This window comes from Zingiber officinale, chromosome 7B (genome assembly GCF_018446385.1).
Source record: "Zingiber officinale cultivar Zhangliang chromosome 7B, Zo_v1.1, whole genome shotgun sequence".
Classification (NCBI taxonomy): Eukaryota; Viridiplantae; Streptophyta; class Magnoliopsida; order Zingiberales; family Zingiberaceae; genus Zingiber; species Zingiber officinale.
In genome coordinates, this window is record NC_055999.1 from 26506787 (window position 1) to 26518257 (window position 11471).

Here is an 11471-nt window from a genome sequence, read left to right on the forward strand (position 1 = left end):
TATAAGCCATTGCTTTGAGAATTGGTAGTAAAATGGTTGAAACAAGAAATGTAGTAGTGCTGATTTTAAAGAAGATTATTGAGAGTGAGTCTGAGAGTGGAGGAATGGAGGAGAAAAGATGAAAGATGAGAAGATTAGTTGTTGGTTTACTACAAATGTGTAAAATCTACAGAAAATAACTTAAAGTATCAAGCCCGTACCAAATTCTGTGGGCAGCCATCAAATTAGTTATAAACTCAAGTGAAACTCTGTCAATTTTAGTGACAAATGGTGTTCTTGTCTTTCCATGTCTTCTACAAACTGAATGGACAGATTTTTCGAAATCTGTTGCTGAAAAGTAGAAACAGAGAGATGATGCTGCTGGAAATCTGTTGCTAAAAAGATGCTGATGGAAATGAAAGTTGTTGTTTCCTATATAAGACCATTTTCCATCCAACCAAGGAACAAGTATTAAATACAAATGAAGATACAGTTTTAAAGGCTAAAAGGCTGTAAAATGCAAAATGCAGTAATGACAGCAAGAAACAAAACAGAATTGAGATTTAAATGTTGTATCAAGTTTGTACCAATCTCTTATCACCAGCTCTTTAAATCAGTAAGAAATTACGTGAAGCTCATATATTCACAGAACAAATGTTGTTTCCTTGCTCTACATGTCTTTACAAATTGGATGGACATCTTAAAACACAAACTGCAGAAATGCAAAAGTTACAGGAGCTGGAAATTTGCAATTCACTGAAGTTGTCTCAAATTTTTGAATTGATCCATCTGAGCTGAAACAAAATGGAAATCAAGCTATTATTTAGTGAATGTTAAATGAAACAATCTAGAGGGATTAAAGATTAAAGCTTGAAGCACCAAGGAGATCAGAAATCAGAACAGATTATGAGATGATTGAAACTGTGAACTGTGAACTAAAGCTACTCAAAATCTGAAATTGGAAATTAAGATTGGAACTTCAACTGAATTCAACTAGATTAATGAAAGAGCATATAAGGGTTTGAGTCTTGAAATTTTGTAAATAAATGTCAAGTCATTCAATTTTGAAACTGAAACATAATGTAGAAGGCTGTAGAATGCTGAAATGGAAATCTGGAAAACTGTGATATTTGAAGTTGCTGTTGGAGTTCAATTGTGTGCCAATTTTCTTGGACCTGACTTCTACTGTAAGACTTAGCTCATGTTTTAGAAGAATTCAAGAAATAGAATTTGAATCTGGGATTTGTTTTGCTGGAATTGAGTTGTAAATACTGAATCTGAATACTGAAATTTGAAACTGTTAAATGCTAATTTCTTTCTGGAATTTGAATATGGAAATGACCTGATTTCTGGAATTTGAGTTGTAAAATGCTGGAAATTGTGTGTTTAGTACATCAAGTCCTTGTTGAATTTTAGTGCCAGAAGTGAATTCTAGAAATCAGTTGGAATCAATAGTAGAGTTGAATTGTAGGGCTGAGCCAATCTCCAATTCGATTTGTTTGAGCTGGAATGAAATGAATTTAAGCTGTTATTTATTGAATGCTTTATAAGATGTTTTGTAGAGATTAAAACTTCGAAGATTGGTCAGAGAATTCAAGGAAAACAGAATTTGGAACTTTAGCAGAAAAAAAATTTAGAAATGAAATGGAAGTGATGAATTGTGCCAAATCTTTATGATGTTCCTGAATTACGGCAATTTGGATTCAAGCTCAAATCAATTGAGTGTCAAATGAATTCCTCACGTGTGTCCAACTCTCTCCGATTCAAACCCAAACATCTTCCAATTCAATGGAGGAAATGGGAATGTAGGGAAGCCCACGTTGCCTACTACTCCTAAAGGGAAAAGTCCCTTTTATCCCTGGGACAATTCCCATAAAAGGATGCGTCCAAGGGTGGTTCGCGGAGGTGTGGAAGAACAAGAGGAAGACATCCAATGCTGTGGGATTTAGTTTGTGAAATTACGGAGAACTTTTTAATTTTGTAATTGCTCTTCCGATAGTAAGTCTGAAAATCACACCGTCGCTGATTGCAAATCTACGAGAGATCACTCTAAGTTTTTATAGGATTTTATATCATGCTATAGAAATGCTACAATAGTATCAGAGCCGTAAGCATTCTAAAGCATGATGATGCATGTTAGAATTACATGATGCGTTCATATTCTCTGTTCAACCATGAGATGTTTTTGTTAGTAAATAAACAAGTCCTAACCTCTGTGTTGAATCCATTTTACAGTTTGGCCCTGTTCGTGCTGTTTGCTGGGAAAAATCACAACTGAGTTGAGATCGCTCGACCGTTGTCAGGCCTCAACGGAGTTTGTCTCTGTCTTGTTTTGCCATAGCCAAGCAAGATCACGACTACGTCTAGATCTACCACAATCGCTGACGTCGAGAGGAGCCGCGATCAGCGGCTATAATTAGGCCTCGAGGGAACTTTGATGGAGTTTGTCTCCGATTTTTAGTCGACGGCGGTGCTCATGGCCGCTTCTCGCTACTATAGCTAACCTTGGGTCACTGGAGGATGCTGGAAGCAATGTTCCCAGCTGGCGATGACATCCAGGTTGGCCGGCGGCGTGCTCGAGGCTGCCTCTTGTAGTTTCTGCACAAGAAAGGGGACTGGCGACCAGCGTTTGTCGCTGTGAGGCAGTGTACGATGTGAAGATCATGGCAAATCAAAGGCGGCGGCGTAAAACGTGGAGATGGAGTTAAAACGAAACATGAGGTTTCGTATGGTTTTTATAAAAAGAAAATAATAAGTTTTTTTCTTTTGCATTTGTTGGCCTGCAATCTTAATGTTAACTGTAGCATTAGTTTATTTTTTTGCATGCCATATGTTTCAAATGCATATTTTTTTTCATGCTTTTATATCAATGCATACGGTCCCTGATATGAACCGGCACTATTGATCAAATGGGTTCATTATATTATGTCTTGGATCAAATGGGTTCATTAAATTTTGTCTTGATATAATTTAAACCATTAGTTGATTTAGCTAAATCAATTTGATCCAAATCAAAATTGATTTGGGTTGATTTAATTGGGTTTAGATCAGATATGATCAAATGACCATATTTATTCTATTGGGTCTAATTTAATCAATTAGATTAGATTTACTCTAATGGGTCAAACTTAAACCAATGGACATTAGTTTGATCAAACAAACTTAAGTTTAATCAATAAGTCTAAAAATGACCGAAATGGACTTAGATTGAATAAAAACAGAACATAGGTATAAAAAATTTCTGCCCAATTAGATCAAATCTAATTGAGGATAATGCACCAAGTTTAGGATCTGGATTCCCGATCGACCGATCGGATGGGTCAGTAGACGTCGACTCTTGAAAATCGAGAAGATTTATTTTCTTGATTTATTATGTTGGTTCTATATCTGTATAAATTGAATTAAGTCGGTTTTGTACTGGTTAGTCGGCTTTGTACTGACTTACTTAATTTCAATTTTTCAGATGGCTAGTCGTGATATACAACAACATGAGCTTTGGGAGGAGATTAAGGAGCTTGATTATGACCTAGTTTATGGAGTCGGATGGCTTATTGGTCAGCTCAATCGGTTATTTTGGAAACTCGAGCGAAAAGAGTTTCCAATCCAATACACACATAGAAGATGGGCTCTGGTTTATTCACTGTCAGAACAACTTAAGAAGATAACACTCCAACTTTAGGATGATTTTGAAGGGTACATCTTAAACTTAGAGATGTGCAGACATTTACTTCATTTAGCTTGGGGTCCTGAAGAATCGGAAGAAGATACAGAAGAGGATATAGAAGAGGATCCAGGTTAATCTGAAGAGGATTCAGAAGAAGATCCTGAAGAATCAAAGGAGGATCCGGAAGAGTGTGTGGAGGATCCAGAAGATGATCTGATTCTGGATCCTAAAGCTATCCCACCTATGATTACCCCAAATGAGTCTAGATTATATTGGCCACTTCACTAGTGTCTATCCTAGTGATAGTGGTGGTAGCTTATCTAGTTTATTAGAGTTCTATTATTGTTATTGTCATTAAGTATGAACAATATTAGTTCATTCCGTTCATGTTAGTTTATAATGTGTTAACAATATGCAGCATATTTTTATGTTAATAATATGTTTATTCATTTATGTTGTTTACTCTACATGATGCATGATACTCTTTGATTAGTTCATTATGAGTATGATAAATAATGATTAGTTTATTAGTTGGGATGTGTGTAATAGTATTGATCAATATTGATTTGATTGGTCATACGAATGATAAGTGAAAATATAGTTATCACTTGATTTTATAAACAACTCAAATTAATATTGAGTCAATCATAAATTACATATATGTAAATTACACTAATACTAAATAATGTGTTTATTTATGGTAGATTATGGCAACTAAAAATATTATAGCTGAACTCAACAAAGGTAAAAAATTTAATGAGGATAACTATAAGATCTGGCATGTCAGGATATAGTATATTCTTGAGAAACAAGAAATTTTGGAGGTTGTAAATTAGGTTATGGTAGAACCCGTAGATGGTTCCACTGCACAAAACAGACGTGGTCTTGATGCCTATAAGGTATGAAAGAAAAAGGACTCCACTACAAAAGGCTTATTGATTAGTTCAATGGTAGACGACCTAGTTTTTTAGTATGAGTCATATATTATGGCTCATACAGTCTGGGTAGCCCTTAAGGAGAAATATAGCGGAGTAAGTCTAAGCAAGCTTCAACAGCTGATGATTAAGTTTGACAGCTATAAGAAGTGTCCAAATGTTTCAATAGTTCAACACCTCAAGGAGATGTTGAACATGATTCGGGAGCTTAAAATTGCTGGTCATGAGTTAACCGATGAACAACAAATTCAAACAGTTATTTGTTCCCTTCCAGATTCTTGGGAGACCATAAAACATACCTTAACTCACAGTGAGAGTATCAAGGCTTTCACTGACATATCACGCTATGTAGAATTGGAGGCAGAGAGAGTTGAATCTGTAAGGATTTCTAAACTATCCAATGTGGCTATCAGTTCTGTTGGATCATCTGAATCCGTGAAAAAGAAATGGTTCAAGAAAGGAAAGGGAAAGAAGAAAGAAGTTGCTACTATAGGACAGGGCCCAATCAAGAAGATAGGAAAGAAGACTGGAAAGAACCCTAAAAATAAGTTGACTTGTTGTAACTACGACAAGAAGGGTCACTTCGCTCGGGAGTGCACTGAGCTGAAAAAGGTAAATCCAAGTGATCCGGTGGTAAGAGCCCGGGATCCCCTAACGAGGGGTCAACGCCACATGTAGGTCAAAAGGCCAGGTGGTCCGTCGAAGAAGGGTGAGCCGACCGGACTCATGAAAAAAGGGCAGGCCGATCGGTCTGCCAGTAAACATCTGATAGTAAAAGGTACCCTGACAGGGATCGGGGTTCCGACACTCAATGAAACAGTAAATAATGACCGAGCGGAAGGCCTAAAAGAAGGCAGGACGTAATGGGTGAGCCGCCCGGCCGGCGCAGGGAATTATGGCCGTCCGGACGGCGCTCTTCGTCAAGCCGGTCGGACGGACGTCCTGGCTGGCGGTGGGTAAATAGGGACAGGAACATCTGCTGACAGCCGTCGAGTCATATGGCTAGCCCATACTCCTAGACTGACAACGGGGTGTCCTGTTGTCCCATCGAAGGCGCGATGGGACTGTTGAAGTATGGCGTCAGGTAAGCTTTCTGACAAACCCATACCGAGGTATGGGCTGCGGACACGTACGTGCCTCGGTGGGCGTGTAGAAGCTCTTTCACCGCTCTATATAAAGAGCCGCAGACTTCGCCGGAGGTATGCGAGATACAAGCTTTGGAGCTACTGTTTCCACCACTTGCTTACCTGACTTGAGCGTCGGAGGGTCGCCGCCGGGAACCCCTTCCCGGCCCGACTTCTGTGCAGGTTCGCCGGAGCTTTGTGAGACTAGCCGGAGATCTACATCAGCAACCCGGAGAGCACTACATGCCCAGCGTCCGTTGATTCAGCGTTCGGACAGGATCAAATTGGCGCCGTCTGTGGGAAGGCAAGTGATCCGGTGGTAAGAGCTCGGGATCCCCTAACGAGGGGTCAACGCCACGTGTAGGTCAAAAGGCCAGGTGGTCCGTCGAAGAAGGGTGAGCCGACCGGACTCATGAGAAAAGGGCAGGCCGATCGGTCTGCCAGTAAACATCTGATAGTAAAAGGTACCCTGACAGGGATCGGGGTTTCGACGCTCAATGAAACAGTAAATAATGACCGAGCGGAAGGCCTAAGAGAAGGCAGGACGTAATGGGTGAGCCGCCCGGCCGGCGCAGGGAATTATGGCCGTCCGGACGACGCTCTTCGTCTAGCCGGTCGGACGGACGTCCTGGCCGGCGGTGGGTAAATAGGGACAGGAACATCTGCTGACAGCCGTCGAGTCATATGGCTACTGACAACGGGGTGTCCTGTTGTCCCATCGAAGGCGCGATGGGACTGTTGAAGTATGGCGTCAGGTAAGCTTTCTGACAAACCCATACCGAGGTATGGGCTGCGGACACGTACGCGCCTCGGTGGGCGTGTAGAAACTCTTTCACCGCTCTATATAAAGAGCCGCAGACTTCGCCGGAGATACGCGAGATACAAGCTTTGGAGCTACTGTTTCCACCACTTGCTTACCTGACTTGAGCGTCGGAGGGTCGCCGCCGGGAACCCCTTCCCGGCCCGACTTTTGTGCAGGTTCGCCGGAGCTTCGTGAGACTAGCCGGAGATCTACATCAGCAACCCGGAGAGCGCCACGTGCCCAGCGTCCGTTGATTTAGCCTTCGGACATGATCAAATTAGACTCCAACCGAGCTAGAAAGGCGAGCGTCCAGCAGCTCCAGATTCATGCGGTCGGCTGTAGCCGAGAACGAGCGGAAGGACCCGAAATTAGTTTCGGGCCCGGGGACTTGGAAGGAGTTGAAGTACCCCACGACGATGCTCTGCTCATCACCGCGTATTTGTTGACACAGGGAGCTCAGTCAACATCATATTCAAGAAGGCGTTCGATCAGCTGCAAATTGATCGAGCCGAGCTGTTACCCATGACAACTCCGCTCTACGGGTTTACGGGCAACGAAGTTCAGCCGGTCGGACAGATCCGGCTGGCTACCTCGCTGGGAGAAGAGCTGCTCAGGAGGACAAGGACAACAAACTTCGTGGTGGTCGACTCTCCCTCGTCCTACAACGTCATTTTGGGACGACCAGCGCTCAGCGAATTCCGAGCGGTCGTCTCAACCTTCCATCAGAAGATCAAGTTCCCCGTGGAGGACAAAGTGGGAGAAGTACGGGGAGATCAGCTAGCAGCTCGGCGATGCTACATCGAGATGGTCCGAGCAGAAGCCAATTCCGCTCGGAAGGCGCCCCGGATCGAGGTAAACGCCATCACTGAAAAGCCACCCTCTTTAATTTATGAAGAAAAAGAGGAAGTGCAGATTCACCCAACCCGATCGGAGGCCACGACTTTTATTGCATCCGATCTGAAGGAGAAGCAGAAAGAGGAGCTGATCCAATGCCTCCGGAGAAATCATGATGTCTTTGTCTGGTCGACACATGAGCTGCCTGGAATTTCACCAAGTATTGCGCAGCATGAGCTCCACGTCCGACCGAACGCTCGGCCAGTCAAGCAGAGAAAAAGAGATTTCAGCGCCGAGCAGAATGCCATCATCCGGGCGGAGGTGGAGAAGCTTCTAGAAGCCGGCCATATACGCGAAGTGCAGTTCCCGAGCTGGTTGGCGAACGTAGTATTAGTCTCCAAGCCGGGCAACAAGTGGAGAGTATGCATAGATTTCAGGGATCTCAACAAAGATTGCCCGAAAGACTTTTATCCCCTGCCCCGGATAGATCAACTGGTAGACTCTACGGCCGGCTGCGAATTAATATGTATGCTCGACGCTTACCAAGGCTATCATCAAGTGCCGCTTGCCCGTGAGGATCAAGAAAAAGTCAGCTTCGTCACGGCCGACGGCACCTATTGCTATAATGTGATGCCGTTCGGATTGAAGAATACGGGAGCCACATATCAGCGCTTGATGAATAAAGTATTCAGAGAGCAGATTGGGCGAAATTTGGAAGTGTATGTGGACGACATTCTCATCAAATCCGTCCGAGCGGCCGATCTCTTCAAAGATATGGAGGAAACCTTCCGAACGCTGCGCAAATATGGAGTCAAGCTAAATCCCCAGAAATGCCTGTTCGGAGCAAAAGGAGGGTGTTTTCTGGGGTACATAGTGACCGAGCGGGGAATCGAAGCAAATCCCAGCAAGGTGAAAGCTCTCCAAGACATGCCGCCTCCAAGAAATACAAGGGAAGTGCAGCGTTTGACCGGTCGGATAACTACTTTGTCCAGATTCATCTCCAAAACCACCGACCGGAGCCTCCCTTTCTTCAAAATCTTGCGCAAGGCCACTAAGTTTCACTGGGATGAAGAATGTGACCGGGCGTTCGAAGACTTGAAGGCATATCTGAACTCTCTCCCGGTATTGGCCAAGCCGACCGCGGGTGAGCCACTTTATATGTACTCGTCTTTAACCGAGCACGCAGTCGGCTCGGCTTTAGTGAGGGCGAGCGGAGAAGAGCCTGTGTATTTCCTTAGTCACATTTTAAAAGATGCTGAATCTCGCTACACTGGGCTCGAGAAGCTGGCTTTCGCTCTGGTCTTTGCAGCTCGGCGCCTTCGTCCATACTTCCTGGCGCATACCATCATTGTCAAAACAAATAGCCCACTCGGTCGTGTGTTACTAAACCCACAAGCGTCCGGGCGGCTCATCAAGTGGACGACAGAGTTAAGTGAATTCGACATCCAATACCATCCCCGCTCGGCGATCAAAGCGCAATCCTTGGCCGATTTTGTAACTGAGGTGCAAAGGCCGGAGCCGGAAGCTATGTGGAGAATATATGTGGATGGGTCGTCCACTCGGCTCGGAAGCGGGATTGGAATATTGTTGCTCTCCCCTCAGGAAGAAAAGATGCACTTGTCCGTCCGGCTGGATTATAAAGCTACCAACAATGAAGCAGAGTATGAGGCCCTCATAGCTGGCTTGCAGGCTGCCCGGCATGTGGGAGCCGGTCGGGTAGCGCTCCACTCGGATTCGCAGCTGGTCGCTCAGCAGCTCTCTGGTACCTTCGAAATCAATAGTGCTCGGCTAAAGCTCTACGCTGAAGCCTTCAAGAAGCTCAAAGCCGATTTTAGAGAAGTTGTTGTCCAGAAGATACCCAAAGCGAGCTCAATAACGCCGGTCGTCATTCAGCAGCCAATTGAAAAAGTACTGTTGGTGGCGCACGTCGACCGGATGGAAGGCCTCACATTTCCAAGCGACTGGCAGACACCCATCATAGAGTTCCTCCGCTCGGGCGCCACACCATCCAATGAGTATGAAGCCCAGCTGCTAAGGAGGAGAGCCGGTCGGTTCACACTCATCGGCGATCAGCTTTACAAAAAGGCTTTCTCACGCCCGTTGTTGAAATGCGTGAGCTCGGAGGACTCGGCTTACATCCTCCAAGAAGTACATCAAGGATCATACGGGGGACATCCGGGCGGACGAGCACTAGCTAAGAAGATCCTGCTAGCCGGATACTTTTGGCCGACTTTACAAGCAGACGCCGCTCGGACCGTGTCGACGTGCCTTTCATGCCAGAAGTACCATAACTTTAACCACCGACCGGCAGAGGAAATGAAGACATCAACAGTGTCATGTCCATTCGATCAATGGGGAATGGATATTGTCGGTCCATTTCCGATGGCGACCGGGCAGCGGAAATTTTTGCTAGTGGCGGTGGATTATTTTTCCAAGTGGGTGGAGGCCGAGCCGCTAGCCAAGATCACCGAACAGATGGTCAAAAAATTTATCTGGCAACACATCATCTGTCAGTTCGGCATCCCTCGCCGATTGGTTTCCGACAATGGGCGGCAATTCACAGGGAAGATGCTAGAGGATTGGTGCAAAAGCTACGGCATCGAGCAACACTTCACGTCCGTGGCTTATCCCCAGAGCAACGGTCAAGCCGAAGTAGCCAATCGGGAAATTCTTCGCATTCTACGCACTCGGCTCCACCATTTGGGAGGGAGTTGGGTAGATGAAGTGTCGGGCGTCTTATGGATAATCTGAACGGCTCCAAAGGAAGGGACGGGCGTCACGCCTTTCCACCTGGTGTATGGCGGTGAAGCTGTCATTCCTGTTGAAGTCAGAGTCGAATCCTCTCGGATCCAAAGCTATGATGAGGGCAACGCCGAGCGGAGGAACATGGAGCTGGAGCTGGTCGAAGAAGAAAGAGCCAAGGCGTCCGTTCGGCTAATGGCGTACCGGCAACGGATGAAGCAAAACTACAACCGCCGTGTAATCCCCAGATCATTCCAGGTCGGCGATATTGTCTGGAAGAAAGTCAAGCCGGTCGGCGACGTCGGCAAACTGGAGGCACGGTGGGCGGGCCCCTTCAAGGTTATTGAAAAGCTCCGCTCGGGAGCATATTATTTGGAGGATGAAGACGGGCGGCAGCTGGATCGACCGTAGAGTGCAAATCATCTCCAGCCTTATCGAGCTGGATGAAAGGTGCACGAATGTAACTCATTTTTGTGTATATGCTAGTCGGCCATGTCCTTGTAATGCAGGAAGCGAAATTAATTCAAAGGATGGCCAAGGGTTCCGCCGATCGGCAGTATCGAAGTTAGCCGTAAAGACCGTCGAGCTCCGACGTTAAATATCGAGAGCCGAGCCGGCGTCTATAAACGTCCGAGCGGAAGACCGTAGAGCTCCGACGTTAAATATCGAGAGACGAGCCGACGTCTATAAACGTCCGAGCGGAAGACCGTCGAGCTCCGACGTTAAATATCGAGAGACGAGCCGGCGTCTATAAACGTCCGAGCGGAAGACCGTCGAGCTCCAACGTTAAATATCGAGAGACGAGCCGGTATATCCCCGACGGAAGACCGTCGAGCTTCGGCGTTAAATATCGAGAGACGAGCCGCGCTATAAACGCCCGAGCGGAAGACCGCCGAGCTCCGACGTTAAATATCGAGACGAGCCGGCGTCTATAAACGTCCGGCGGAAGACCGCCGAGCTCCGACGTTAAATATCGAGAGACGGGCGTCTATAAACGTCCAAGCGGAAGACCGCCGAGCTCCGACGTTAAATATCGAGAGACGAGCGGCGTCTATAAACATCCGAGCGGAAGATCGCCGAGCTCGACGTTATATATCGAGAGACGAGCCGCGTCTATAAACGTCCCGAAGCGGAAGACCGCCGAGCTCCGACGTTAAATATCAAGAGACGAGCCGGCGTTTATAAACGTCCGAAGCGGAAGACCGCCGAGCTCGGCGTTAAATATCGAGAGACGACGCGTCTATAAACATCCAAGCGGAAGACCGCCGAGCTCCGGCGTTAAATATCGAGACGAGCCGGCGTTTATAAACATCCGAAGCGGAAGACCGCCGAGCTCCGACGTTAAATATCGAGACGAGTCGGCGTCTATAAACGCCCGAAGCGGAACACCG